The sequence below is a fragment of the Microtus pennsylvanicus genome, chromosome 5 (genome assembly GCF_037038515.1).
Source record: "Microtus pennsylvanicus isolate mMicPen1 chromosome 5, mMicPen1.hap1, whole genome shotgun sequence".
NCBI classification, from domain to species: Eukaryota; Metazoa; Chordata; class Mammalia; order Rodentia; family Cricetidae; genus Microtus; species Microtus pennsylvanicus.
Window position 1 is genome coordinate 30,052,509 of NC_134583.1, and position 15,776 is coordinate 30,068,284.

The window sequence follows — 15,776 nt, forward strand, 5'->3', positions numbered from 1 at the left end:
AACTTACAGAGATCTGCCTGCCTCTGCCTCCCAAGTGCTGGGATTAAAGGCATGCATGATCACCACCCGGCTCACAATAATGGTCTTAACTTTACCCAGCATCTATAAAAGAACAGGTCAGCAGATAGTGTTCACTTTATTAGATGAGACAATGTCTTAGCTCTTGCATAAACAAATAATTTTAGCAAAAGAAAATAGAGAAAAGAAAATTTTATACCCTGAAAATCAACACTTAATAGTAAAATTTCTTTATTTGTAATATTTAAACATATTTTTAATATTCCACAGAAAGGGAAGAAAATTATTACACACACTTTTATATATCAAAACAGAAATGCTAGTTTCTGCTTTTTTATTACTTTGCCTCCAAAAAATGGCAGCGGGTAAATTCCTTTCCCCGAAAGCATGGTGGGTACAATGATATATATACAAGCACAAAGAAATCCTTGCTGTCAATCAGTTTCCTTTGTCTGTGATTCCAGATGGCAAAGCTATCTATACAACAAAGTGTAGCTCAGATTTTAGGAGATCAGTTCTAAGGTGAAGCCCCGCCTCAGCCAGGCTGCTGATCTGGGAGCTGTCTGAGGATTATCTCTTCACTGAATGCTGGGGAAAGAAAGGCAGGATGACCTGGGGCCTGGGAATTCCTTGTCATTTTCAAGCTCAGAATCTCAGGGCATTTGGATGAGAACCTCTGCCAGAGTGAAGCCGTGGTTCTCTTGGAGATGGGGTCATTGTTGTTATTCTTCCAGTCTCCAAGACAAAACACATGGTATGAGCAGCCACATCGGCAGTGCCAAGAACCACCTGGAAGAGACCCACAGTTGTCCCAGGGCCAGGTCGAAGTGTGAGTCACTGAACTTGCTGACCACTACAAAACCAGGACGATTTTGTTTTTCACTCTCAGCCGAATCACAGTTAAATGAAAGGAGAAACTTGAAGGCGTTTAGAGGACAAATTCAGCTTGCTACAGAGAGTTTATTTCTTCTGCCTTACTATGGCCGTGATGTTCTTCTCACTGACCTATTTAGAAGTATTTAGGAGCAATGCAGTGAGTAGTCTGTGAGCATTGGAGCTTCCTTAAGCTAGCTCATGCGTCACTCTGCTTTTGTTTGTCCAGCTGCCAGGATAAATTATGATCTGTTGAAGTGGATCTTGCTTAGTGCTCTTTGATGTTGGCTGGAACTTTAGGAGAGTCACATGCATCTTTCTGAACAAGTGCATCATTTGATGGACTAATGCAGCTCCGATGATGCATGGATGTTCTGGAAGCACACAGGACCTCACTGTTGGTGGGGCAATGAAGCAAGGGAAAGACCAAAAGACATTTGGAACTGTTCAGTTCTAAATATTACTCAGTGTTCTAGGACAGTGTGACGTTACCTCCTCACTGATGTGTCTAGCATCTGGGACTTCACAGATGTTACAACTGGATATCTTTTTTTCCCATGGCTTCACATGGCTCTACCTTCACAAATCTGAACCTTTTTCAGGCTCACCATAATTATCAAGGAAGCTGGTCTCACCTCTTATGTTCAGGTTGAGAATGGCATTTATGGAAATTGTGGGAAACTATGTTCCTGATAATAATCATTTCTTTTAGACCCCTCATTCTTCATTTCATCATAGGTCACTCATACTTTTCAAAAATGTAATGTAATTCTATTACTAGTTTTATGATTGTCTCCCTCAACTTTGCACATTTTTAAATTATAAAATTGTAAGAATAGTTTTTGTTTTTTGTTTTGTTTTGTAAAAGGACCCGACTATTCTCCATTCCTCTCTCCCTCTTTCTTCTCTGTATATAGTTGCATGCTAAATGCTTTTGGTATATCACTTCTTTTAATTCTCACAATAACCAGGTGTGGTAGATTTCTATTTCCTTTTTAAAGAGAAAAGAGATTGGCTTAATGACACCAGACAGTTTGCTGGCATGGTTGGTTCTGGGATGTTTAGGAGTCAAACTCACATTATAGTGTGATTGTGTGTTTCCAGACCACTCCCTCTCATTTCTTCCCAAGATGGAGGGCAATGCATTGCTAAGTACAAGCCTGGTACTTGAGGAAACCGAAGACATCTCATAGCCAGGAACAAAGAAGGAAGAAGTACAGCAGGTTTTATAAATTATTTGTTATTATTGTCTGGAAAGGAAAACGTTTTGTTATGAGTGATTTCAGTTTTTTGAAGACCCACTTGTTATTTTCCAGATCCTTGTCTAGTTGGCCTGCAGATGTGGCCCCTAGCCAGGCATGCAACTGTGGAGGAGTTAAAGGATTACACTGCTGATGTCACACTGTAGTGGGAGCATGCACACAGGAAATTTAAAAAACATTGCCCAATAAACAACTGAAACTTACGAGAAAAGACGGTAATATTGGCTTATTTTCCCACTAAAATGTCAAAATTGTTCTCTTTAGTTTAATCAGAGATTGATATTTCAGATCTTAGTTGATTGAATTTCATATATTCAGGGGACACAGTCTTTTGAAATAAAGACTTCTTACCTCTTATGGGAGACGGCTTGTGTTTAATCCCTAATACTACAAATAACTACGTCTTAAGGATTTCTAGTAATTACAGTTCAAGCATTTTATATAGGTTTATTTTGTTTTGTCCCAAGGGTTGTAGGCAGATATTAGGATCTGGTGGAGATATATATATATGATTTATTAAGATAGAGTACATTTCCAAAGGATGGAATTTAGGTTGGAAGCTCTACAGCCTCCACACCAGTGGTCTGGAATCTTGGTAGTCATTTGTACAACATGCACTTTTCTGCCCATGCTCTATTGTGGGGCTTGGTGAGTGGGTCATTCCATCTTCCTCTCTGCTAACTAATTTCTTTTATATGCTAATTTTAATCTCATTCTTTCCCTGTTCTTCACCATGATAGCATATAATTATTTCCTCTTACTAATAAATATCCTTTTTTAACCTTTAATGTTTGAGTAGCTCCTCCACCAAATGCGTCCTATGTACAAATTGCTTTTCTTGGTACTATAGAGATACAGAAGATTACAGTCTTTGAACTTTCTTGATATATAGCTAAGTCAGAAGATTCACCTACACACTGCACAGAGCAGGGAACATGTCGCGCCCCACCTCGTCCAGCAAGGAATGACGCGACCACCGGAGCTCTTCTCACTGCAGTTTATTCCAGGACTTTATTCACTTTCTCTCTCTCTTCCCCTCTTTCTCCTCCTTTCTCTCTCCTTCCCTCTCTCCTTTTTCCTCTCTCTTTGACCTCTCTCTTTCTCCTTCTCTCTGTCCCTCTCTCTCCTTTTGACCTCTCTCTCCTCTCTCTTTCCCTCTCTCTTCCCCTCTCTCCCCGGGCAAACCTCTCCCAGCCTTTAAGTAGGCATGGGCTGCCAACCCCGAACTGCCAGGTGGGCACTGCCCATTGGTTCACGCATATGCAGGCAGCTGATAATCATGCGTGATCATAGCATAGGTCAGGCCTTAGCCATCTCAGGAGTTGATTATACATTTCCATCAGGTGTGATTCCATGCAGCTAGCTACAGGAACAAGGTGTTTAACCAAATATAAATTAAAGTAGAGGGAGAGAAATAGATAAACATTGATTAGCCCTTGCTCACCTTGCTCCTTAGAAGATTTGAGACCATCATGTATCAGATAGTTTTAGAAACCTGAGAAACACTGTCTGCACCCAGGAGAGAGGTCATAGCACTGATGCTGCATCACCAGCAGAGGTGCTGAGGTTGCAGTGAAAATGAGCATCACTTCATGTTGAGACATGTGATATGAATGGTCTGCTAGTGTTACTGAGCAAGAAGGATGTTGATCCATGGAGTGCAATTCTTGTGAAATTTCAGAGGAATTCAAAGCTAGAAGGGCATTTCGGAGATCCTGGTGATGTCTGTTGGCTACACAGGCATTAGAAAACCTGAAGTCACGTGGTTACTTACGTATGGATTTCAGCATTCCCTACCATCAGGAATGCCCAAGATGACTTGTTCTAAGTTCCATTTTAGGGAGCTAAATGTGTAAGCAGTTAGCAGCTTCTTGGGGGGAAGTTGGTAGTTTTAGGATGTACTATATCAAAAGTGAATAGCAGACCAACAAAGACACAAATATTGAGACATAAGATAGAAATATTTTGTATAGATAGAGTATAATTATAATATAAAAATAATATAATTTTCTGTGGCCTTACTCTGTTTGAAGTTAATTATTCAAAGACAGTGTAGGCTATAAGGTTGTGATTTGAGTGAGAGATTCATACTGAGGGCAAAGCTGACATACTTCAGGGCAGAGACTGAAGGTATAGATACAGCACAGCAAGGTTAGGAAAGAACGTTTGAAAACTGCTCCAACAACAGGTCATGTATGTGGGTCCTTGAATTGGAAATGCCCCCGTAGACTCTCGTATTTCAATGCCTGGTCCCTAGTTGGGAATGCTCTTTGGGAACATTATGGACTATTTGGCAGGTGGAACCTTGTTGGAGAAAGTACATCACTGGGGACACCCCATTTTCTGTTCATGTTTTCTTCTTGCATTTGAAGATCTGAGCTCTCAGCTTCATCTTCCTGTCACCACGTCTTCCTCCCACTGTCATGTTTCCCTGCCGTGATGAACTTACTCCTCGGGAACCAGTAGTTCAAGCAAATCCTTTCTTCTCTCAGTTACCTTGGCCACAGTGTTGTAGCATAAAGATAGAAAAGTCACTAATACAATGCATAGATTTTATTCCTGGAAAACCAAAAACGGTAGAGAAAAAAATTCTGGAAACCATGGAAAGGGAAGACAGATTTGTGGAACTGGTTCAGTGTCGCACATCCCCAAGCCTATCCTCAAGGTACACAAGAGATTAACACTGCAAGTAGGAAGATGGACTCCTGCAAAAAAGTAGTTGACTCTCTCTCTCACACACACATCAAAGTCACATAGACATGCACACTGACACACATACATACTAACATATACAGACACACAGACAGACAGGCACACACAGAGATACAGAAACACATACATAGACACTCAAATTCCCATAGACACAGAAATAAAACTCAGTTTTGAGATAAAATGAAGTACTTCATTAATTCAGCTCAAGTTTATCATTGTAACAGTGTGTTCCCTCACTGAAAGATGGAAAAGAACTATCCTGACTTTATTACTTAGTGCATAATACAAACATGAAATTAGTGGCTATAACTATAAAAAACATTATTTTTCTTCTAAGCCAGTTATTCTCATATTCTCCAGGCCAACTGGATCACCAGTATCTACAGAAATAATAAAAGCAAGTCCTGTAGTCCATCCAAGTACAGTTAAATAAAAAGTTCTGGGCCAGTAATGTGTTAATGGTTCCTCTTTGTGAGAGCACACGTGCTTAGGATAAGCACTTCTGCTTAAAGAGAATTGTGGGAGAAGGCAAGCTCAAGCTGAGCTGCGGTGAAGAGTGGGGGATCCTCGGGGGCAAATTATCTCAGGCTTTAAGATGTAACTAAACAAAATCATTTCATGATGTCAGTTTTTTTAAAAAAAACTTTAATTCTTTGCAGATTGCACATCATGGGTCCCCATCCCACTTACCTCCCTACCCCTTGCATCTGCCCTCTGCCCTTGCAACCTTCCAAAACAAACAATGACAAAAAAACAAGCAAACAAAAATCAAACATTTAAAAGAGAAAAAAGCCCAAACAAAGCAAACAAACAAAATGAAGCAAACAGAAGAAGCAGAGTTGTGGAAGCTGTAGTATTTCCCAATGCGTCACACCATTCACCCGACAGTCATTCTATATTCACAGACGAGTGTGCACTGCATCCAGCCTGAGTGACCTGCATAGTCACCTAGGGCCATGGTGTCTTCTGGGCCTGGGCGCCTGCTGAGGGCCATGTCTGGGCACGTGGCTCTACAGTAACCAGTATCTGACTTGATGTTCTTGGCCCATGTTGCCACCAAAGGGCACACAGTGCCTGGGGTCCAGTCAGCCACCTAGACCATGCTGGTGTCTAAAGGCCATGCTGCCACCAGGGCCATATTTATCTGGGTGGCATATCCTGCAACCAGGGCCATGGTGATACCCGGCCCTGAGCTACTGCTGAAGGCCATGTCTGGGTCTGTGGTCCTGTTGTGACTAGGGTCTGAGTTGACATCCGTGGCCAGGTGTGATAGAAACCTCGCATTTTGGAATGTGAGGGCTGTGTTGAGCTGGACCTGTCCCTCACTGGCCTTGGGACAACTGGCCTTGGCCCTGGATGTTGGAGCAGGAGAGCTGGATCCTGCAATCCAGAAAGATGGCCCCACGGTACACCGCAGGCATGTACCTCACCAGACAGCTCACTAGAACTGACCCTGTTATTCCGGAGGGCTTGAGAGAGAGAACGGACAGAGCCCCCACCTCGTTTACTATGTGGAAGCATGGGTGAGGGAAAGATGTCAACTTCCTCCCACCCCTTGCCCTGGGGTCACACAAGTAAAACAACTAGCCCTGCCCCTCACCAGCCTCAGCACAGGAGGGAGCCAGAGAGTGGACCCTGCACCCTGCCAGGACAACACTCTAGAGCTAATCCTGTTGTTGAGAGGGCAGGTGAGCCAGCCCTGAGGGAGTGAGGAGAGCAGGAGAGCTAATCTTGCCCATTAGAGAGAGAGAGAGAGAGAGAGAGAGAGAGAGAGAGAGAGAGAGAGAGAGAGAAGTGGGGGCGGGCTGGGGGGGTGGGGGCTGCATCTTGTCTGGGTGAGGCAGTGGAGCTGGCCCTGGTGGTGGGAGTGGTAGCAGGGCCTGAGAGCAGGAGAACTGGCCACACCCCTTGCTGAAGGCTGCACTGGAGAACTCACTAAATGGGCAAATGGGAGAAAGATGGCTGACTGACCAGCCCAACTACCAACCAGGCCCAGAACCAGGGTCGTGAGATAGTCTGTTCCAACATCTACCTCATCTATGAACTGTTGGAGCATGTGAAGGAGATGCGCCTACAAACCAAAACAGCAGATTCCTATTACACAGGACAACAACAGGATATCCAAGAAGAGCCCCAGTGAGAGCTCACTATCAATGATGTCAGTTTTATTAGGGAAAAAAACAAGATGTGGCTTTTAGGAATCACAAACACTTCTTAGCATTGACCCCTGTCTTATATTTCTTGTCCATTTTCTTAGGACTCTTAACTTGGAGTCTTTGTATCAACAAAAGGGTGAGGAGTCACAATACAGTAGAAACGGAAGACTAAGTAGTGAACAGAGCATTGAGGTTTCTTCAAAATACACAGTTAATCTGTATTCTTGGAATCCCAACCTGATACCATGTCTTTAAAACAGCTAAGTCACACAGAGATCAGTATATTATATGTATGTACTTGATAATCTATAAATCTTTAAATGCAAATAATATAGGGTGAAATGAGGTGTCTAGTCAGAGACTTAAATGCCAGCTTGTTCCTTCTCATGCCATCACTATTCACCAGGGGCTTTCCTTGATCTCCCCCCTGCTTCTTTCCGATTATCAAGAACCTGCTTCTGTCTATAACTGATTTCTGTATCTCTGCCCCTTAAATGTCAAATACACTTTCAAGGATTCTTATTAGCACTTCTATTTAAAAGATCTATATTTATTTATAGTCTTCCAGGAATATGTTTGGAAGTCTGGTGTTTTTTGCTGTAATCATAGCCTACTAAACCCTATAGGATGGCATATTTGTTCAGTACCAATTATCCATACTTTTCTCTAGCCACTCATATAGAGTTCGCAGCAACGTCTTCAAATGAGAGATTCCACAGTCTGGTTTTGTACCCCCTCCCATATTTACTTAAAATTCTTCCTTCCATCTGCACAGACTTAAATTTCCTGCTTGCTTAGCCTAAGAAGACGTGCTAGCTTATTCATGCTAACTAATTCTCTGGTGATGATGGATTGTTGGATAGAACTTCACCTTCAGTGTATTCTCTCTTCTCCCACATCTGCACTGATGAAATCAAATCCTGACCGTCACTCAATTCCCAGAACAAAGGCCTTAACTCTCCAACTTGACACTTCCAATTAGAAATCATTCCAAACTCAACACATACAAATTAAGCTCCTTACTTTGGTGACATTTAAATCTCATTATTAACCTCCACGTTAAATTGCATTTTTGGCCACACCTACTCCTATCCCACAGAAATTCTAGCTTTAATTTTATTCCTGTTTATTTTCTATATGTTTTATACGGAGAGCTTTTATTTTCAAACACCAAATTAGCTTTATTTTTAATTAGGTTTGATTTTATTTCCTGAGAAAAATTCTAATTATTTTTAAATTTTGATTTCCTTCTATTCAAACATTAGTGCTCTTGGCACCAATTACAAGGTTTATGATGTCATAAGAGGAAAAAGAAATCTTACACAGACTTCGTAGGAGGAAGGAAGTTCCATTTTCTTTAGGAAATACACTCTTCAAGTTGAGACAGCTGTTGGAAGACAGCAGATAATCGCGACCACACCTTTAATAATATCTCCAGAATGACTGAAGTAGCATCTTTCCCTTTTCAGTCATGACTTTGCACCCTCGACTCAGAACCAACACATAACTCACTGACAGAAATATAGGAACAGACTAAAACAAATGAAGCCCAAAAGTGGAGCTCTCTGTCATCTAGAGGAGGCTCCTGGACAATGGACAGATCTTCCACACAATCTTATGAAAATGTCTATTGCATGTTTGAAGGTGTTTGCATTGTAATTAAAAGCTATTCCCAAACATTACTACCCCTAAGCTTTCTCCTACATCCTGATGGGTAGTCAAGGAAGGTTTGGGGGTAAGCATGGGAAACAATAATATGTCTTCACGGGGTAATTTAATCTAACTCTTGATTAAACACCCAGTTTCCATCCTCCTACCTAAGATAGCATCATAAGTTAGATTAATGGATTTTTTTGGAATGACAATAGCAGAAAGGCTTTGTGGGAGGATGGTTTCTGGAGAAAATAATCATCAGTTTAATTAGCTTATTTTATCATCAAAATATTAACCCATTGTATTTATTTTACTTGATAGACTCTTTTATATATGTTAGTTCCAAGAAAAAGCTTACAACAAAATATATGGGTTAAACTATTATGCTGGTGTTTAATGTATTGTCCATCACTTCCCCACAACCACTAGACTATACCCACCCTCAGTCTTGGTACTTACGGATGATGGGTGATGGATTTGGTGACACGTAATAGGGTGGGCTGGATCACTTCCCCACAACCACCAGACTATCCGCACCCTCAGTCTTGGTACTTACGGACGATGGGTGACGGATTTGGTGACATATAATAGGGTAGGCTGGTGGCCTGGGGTAAACTGGGAGCACGATAACATGTGTGCACTTCTAAGGTTTGGGGGACCAGCGAGTCAGATTTTCCCACAACGTTTGTCCAGACTTTATTCACAGTGAAGGGACGGGAGAGAATTGATGAGTCTGGCCAGAACGCAGATGGCTTTTGGAGAGCCCAAGTTTATTCTGGCCATGTGCCCAGGTCCTAGATTAGAAAAAGGCTATGTTGATATAGTGCTTGTATACTTTTCAAATTTAACAAACATGTTTTGGATATCTACTATAGACAAAGTCTGAAATAATTCCACAAGTAAGTACGCTAAAATTCTGTCTACCTGCTCACAGCATACAGAGTTGCCCTATCAAGGATTTTGTAATATGTTCTTGGCACAAAGCGAGTTAATCTACCCTGTCACTGTTGTATTATTACTCTAGCATTGGTTTTATCTTGCATCAGCTAGAGTAGAACTTCAAGGTTCACTCTCTCTACAGGACTTCCAAGTTTCTAAATGTTCCTAGCATCACCGTCATTTTTCCTACATCCTATACCTAAAAAGCATCACCTAGCTCCAACTCTTTACTTTTAAAGTAGTTATGCTTCAACATGTATGTTTTTAACTATAACTAATGTATTCTAAATCTGAATTGACTTGATTTCTTACTATGAGTATGTTTTATCACACTCCTAAGGGACAGGAGATAATAAATTAAGTCAGATACTCTTTCAGTTTCACAAACACCTATTATATCTACAGCTCTGCTATTGAAAGGCAGCATGGGTCACCAACTGCTTATTTCATGGCTGTTTGTTGGTGGCATCATAAATGTAGTAGCTGTTTGAAGAGTCTCCAGGCCTGGTTTTTTGTTTTTGTTTGCGGCAGTACTATGCTATTTACTACCACCTATCTTGCCCCACCCATGAAACTTTCTTTTTAGCAGTCAACTCTAATTTTCAAAACAGATAGGCCTTGTATAGTCTCTTCTCATATTGCATAACAGCAGTATAGGTAGTCGATAGGATGCTGTGGAAATTCTGACGCCGAGGCTAAAGAACACATGTTATCTCCTTCCTTGCTCTGTCTTGGCTCATTACTCTGGATGAAGTTAGCTTCAGTTCTATGAGAATGAGCAAGCAGCTCTATGGAGTGGAACATGCAGCTACTTTTCTTTTGGTGAAGAACAAGACACATACAGGCTCTTTTATGGACAGTCACACAAATGCTATAGCGTTTGAAAAGTTTGCTGTGGTCATCTTCATGGATGAGCATTCTTAAAGCTAATCTTACTGACTTTTAATACCTGGCTGTTGTTTTAACTGCTCCATTCCAGATAGGCCTTGAAGCAGCCACTATTCTGCTCCCGAAGTCATCTCATGTGAAAATGGTGTAAAGTAATAAGTATTTGTTTTTCAAACCTCCACGTTTGGAATAATTTGTTATCTAATAGTCAATTGCTCAAAGAGTCTGCTTAAGGGGGTGGGTATTTGTCTTTCTCAGAAGTCCCACTCACTCCCCAATAAAGGCACAAATGTGTACTGTTTCTTTCTTCCCAAAAGATTAGTATCATATATTTAGCTTATATTAATATTACTTTATAAGTATAATAGTAATGTATTAATATTAGTAATTCTTAGTATATATAATATACATCCTGTATATTATAATTATAATAGTATATTGCAGCTAATAAAAATTAGTAATTATTAGTAAAATGTCAGTAATTAGTGATAAATATTAATAACTTATATATGCATACACAGTGTTATACACCAACACCCACATATAAATCTATACACATATCCACATACTCTTCAGTTATTATGCTCTCATTGTCTTACAGTAGTTTCTAACACAATATCAGCATATTGTAAATGTCATGAAATCTGTCAATTTGACTTTTCCTCCTTGAATGCGCTATGATGAAGCCCTGGAACTTCTAATCTTGAGTGATGGCTCTCTGTGCTGCTAGACAACTCCCGCAAGTATCCCTTCCAACAGCTCTTCTTTCTGCCTTTTTCACACAGTTTTATTCTGGTCTCACATTCAATATTTGATTAAAGAACTGCCACTTATTATTTCATTCCATAAATTGTTTAGTTTAGAATCAAGCTATATCTTGGGACTAAAAAGCATGATCTTGAAGCATGTTTTTAAAACTTCTTACAATAAAAACTTCTAGCTCAAGCACACGAGAAACTATTAGTTTCTTATGCTTCATTTACCCTTTAGCTAAAGAACATAACTTCATTGACTAGAGGGAAATTTGTGAAACATACAAGTTGTAATGATCACACAGATATCACTGTATGATATTTTATTCCTTATCACCTTTTATAAGAAAAATAAAGGAGGTAATGCCAAGTTAAAATATAAATGCTGCAATCAGCTTTTATAACCCTGGGTAATATATATGGGTATATATAATTTTATATGTATTTGTTGATTGATTTATTTTAAAAAGCATAGATTTTTGGTTATTATTATGATTATAAAGTTATTATATGAATGACAAGTTGATAAAAATATTCTAACTATATAATATGCATATTGTTTATAGCTTATTATACCTTATTACATATATCTTGAACTATGTATTGTAAATAATTATAAAACAGAAGACTTAAAATTTGACAGTATTTCCCAAGTTTATTTTATACATTTTGAATACAACACATTTAAAATTACAAATAAAAATGTCTAATACATTAAATATCAAAACTTTTTGCCATTATTGCAAAGTCTTTACTCTTTATGAAATTATTCCAAACATATATCTTTGATATATTAGTGAGGAGTAATAGCTAGCTTCTTACCAAAATTCAGTTATAAGTATATGCTGATGAGTATGGATGGTATGATATTTATAGTAAATAAGAAAGTAATATCTTAGCTAAAGTTAATAGTGTGACACTATTGCATCTTACTATTGACTAAATTGTAAAGTATATTGTTATAGATAATAATTGCATTATCTGAGTTAAGAAGTTTACCACACACTGAATTCACAGCCACACATGTGTTTTGTATCTCAGTAACCTTACCAGAGAAAAGATAGTGCTTATGTGTAATTGTGGCAGAAAGAATAGTGAGAAAAAGAAATAAAAATGATAACCATAGAAAATTCGTTTTAAAAGGTTTTGATTTACATCCTTTGAGTCTTTGTAAGGCAGGTAAAATACGTGAATTTAACTCTGTGTGCAATAGAGAAACCATATCAAGGTACATGTAGATGAATTAAATCATTAGGTTTTTTTTTAAAGAAAGACATTTAGTGAGAACTCTCTAAGAAAGAATCTATAAGATATATGATGGGGTTTATCAGGGAGCTTACTTATTGATTTAGAGACTAAGAAGTCTCCTGATAGGGCTGGAGAGATGGCTCAGTGGTTAAGAGCACTGGTTGCTCTTCCAGAGGTCCTAAGTTCAATTCCCAGCAACCACATGGTGGCTTACAACCATCTGTAATAAGACCTGGCGCCCTCTTCTGGTATGCATACATGGGGACAGGATGTTGTATACATAAATAAATAAATCTTTTTTTTTTTTTAAAAATAAGTCTCCTGATAGTTTGTCTGCAAGCTGGAGAACTGCTGTGGGATAATGTTGCCATACACTGAAAGATTTGTCACTCATATTAGTTTAATAAAATGCTGATTGGTCAATAGCAAGGCAGGAAGTATAAGCAGGACAACCAGACTAAGAGAATTCTCGGAAGAGGAAAGGCAGAAAGTCAGTTACCAGTCAGATGCACAGGAACTAAGATGAGAATGCTGCACTGAGAAAAGGTACCTAGTCATGTGGATAAACATAGACAAGAATTACGAGCTAATTTAAGTTATGAGAGCTAGTTAGTAATAAGCCTTAGCTAATAGACCAAACAGTTTATAATTAACATAAGCCTCTGTGTGTTTCTTTGGGATTGAATAGCTGCAGGACCAGATGAAACAGAATCGTCTGTCTATAGAGAGCCATGATAAATCACATGGCTATATTTAGGTCTGAAATCCGGAAAAACAATGAAGCAGATGATGCAGTCCACATCTGACAGCTCCAGGCCATGGAGCATGAGAAAGGGAATGAGGGGTGAGTAACAGAGTGCAAAGGCTGGAGAAACAGTAGTTCTGACAACCCATGTCACAGAGGAATAATGTCTGAGTTCTCACACTGAGGGAGGAAATTTCCTACTCAGCCACCAGCACACATACTAATGTCACATGAATACACCATTATAGAATATCACAAAGACGCATTACTTTTAATTATATTTAGAGCAGTTGGGCTTCTCCCTTTGTTTGCAAGAAGATGGGATTAGTGTCTACTAAAACACTGAAAATAAATAATTTATTGATTGAGAATCAAAACATACATTTTTGCTAGCTATTTATTAATCCAGGCAATTTATGGACCCAAATTAACCATCACAGAAGAAAGGGTGAAATTAAGACAACCAAAGTGGGAAATATGAACTATAAAGTGAATGTACCAATATGAGATAAAGATACTGAGGGTAATTTTTATAGGCAAGTTATAAATGGATGTGTGAGTGAATGTGGCTTATACAGCAATTACATGGACTCTGATAACTACTGATTTCTTGGTATTAGCTATAGGCAGACACTTCCTGATTCATCAGATTTTTCATAGATAACAGGTTGACTTGTTTCTCCTCTTTAAAGAATATGTGTATATTTGAAATGTCTTTGATAATCTCTTTGTGAGCAGATAAATGGACTTTTGCCATTGTTTGCTCAGTGGATATGCTTGTGTCTTTTGCACTCCTGTTAGCAAAGGAATCTAGCTAGTACTTCTCACATTTTAATATGCATGCCAATAATATGAGAAACCTGGAAAATATAAGGTTCTAATTTGAAGGCTTTGGATGGTGCCTTAAATTTCACATTTCTAATATGTTCCCTGGGTAAGGTCAATGTCTCTAGTCCATAGAACAGATTTCGAAGAGGAAGAGGGAAGGAAAGTAGTAGATAAAGCTATACACTGTGTACACACACTTGTATACAAGTTTGACCAAGCAGATGTGCCACTCAAGGCCACCAATAATGAATTTGATTTTGATTTTGGAATCCCAAGTATTTCCTCACAGGTTTCAAGGTGCTTCTGATTGTCTACGTATTGCTTTTCAGTATATGACTGCATTCCACTTCTGTCCCTGTTGGCAAAGAGTTTCCCAAAGGTTTCAAAACACATCACTGGTCCTTTTCAAGAAGAGCTCTGCAAAGAACCGCCTCATTGTTAGTTGTTCATTAATAGTTCTTTTACTGACAACTTGGATGCATGCCTCTTCATTTTGCAAGTATTTTAAAATTAAAATCACTTCCAAAGTATTTCAAATACTTCTGGCAAAATGTCTGCTTGAGAGCGGAATTCTCGGCTCTCCTCCCACAGGTCTTTTCTCTTACAGTTCCGTAGACTTGTGGGTTTTCTTAATAGTCAAAGATTCCACAGCACAATCCATGTGTGCTGAAAGACATCTGAAATCACTGACATGCCTCAGGGTCTCAGGATGAAGCAACTATCAGCTTTGCCTTTGTGTAATTGGGCTCTAAACGGTGATCTCCTACTTAGGTTCAATAAAAAAAAAAATCTCTTTCTTTCCTTTTCCTCCACCCTCCAGTTCTTAGAGGAAATCCATTTATGGTTTGGACACATGTCACAGGGTTCATATTTTCACCTCTCTGGAACTTTCCCAAGCCAAACTCTGACAGGGGACAATACCTCTTTGAACACATGGCAAAGAAGGTGATCTTGAGTACAATGGTGTGGGGTTTTTTTTTTGGTGTTGTGTTTTTGTTTGTTTGTTTGTTTTAAAATGAGACTCTTAAGAAAGGTACTTTGGAGAAAGAAAGGCTCATGTTTGTTGTGCAGGCACTGAAATCCCATTACCTTTCTATATGCTGGGCATCTAAGCACAGATATGTAGAAAACCTAGAGGATACTATGCTGACTTTAGTTTCTCAAAAAGGCTGGGGACAGAGATTCAGAAATCTCAGGACTTTCAGAAGGGTGGTGAGCCTCACTGGACAGCTCCTGCTAAAGTCCTGAAGCTCTGAGCATGATCTCTAGTTGGTTTTCTTCTTTCTGTCGCTACCTGTCACCTTCCATACTTGATAGTCTGTGGATTTTTCAACTTCACTGTGCTTATGAATTCATTTGTTTTAACTTCTGAATATTACAACTTGAGTTCTCCTAAACTGACTTCACTTTAATTAGGAGTCTAATCCGCATCAAAACCTGAACTCTGATACTTACCCTTGCTATCTCATCACAATTCACTCGGGCTGAATCACCGATCTGATACAGACCATGAACTGCCTTCATCAGAAAACTACTTAAGTCTGCCTCACCAAAGAGTGCACATGTTATCCCTGTCATTTTAAAATTCAAATTTACCCACAAAGAGTTAAAGGCAACCATTGGGCCACACAGACTGTGGGTGATCTGGTTGGGAACAAACCCTAGGAAACTTGGCTCCCAGTCCAGTCTGCCACATGCTCAT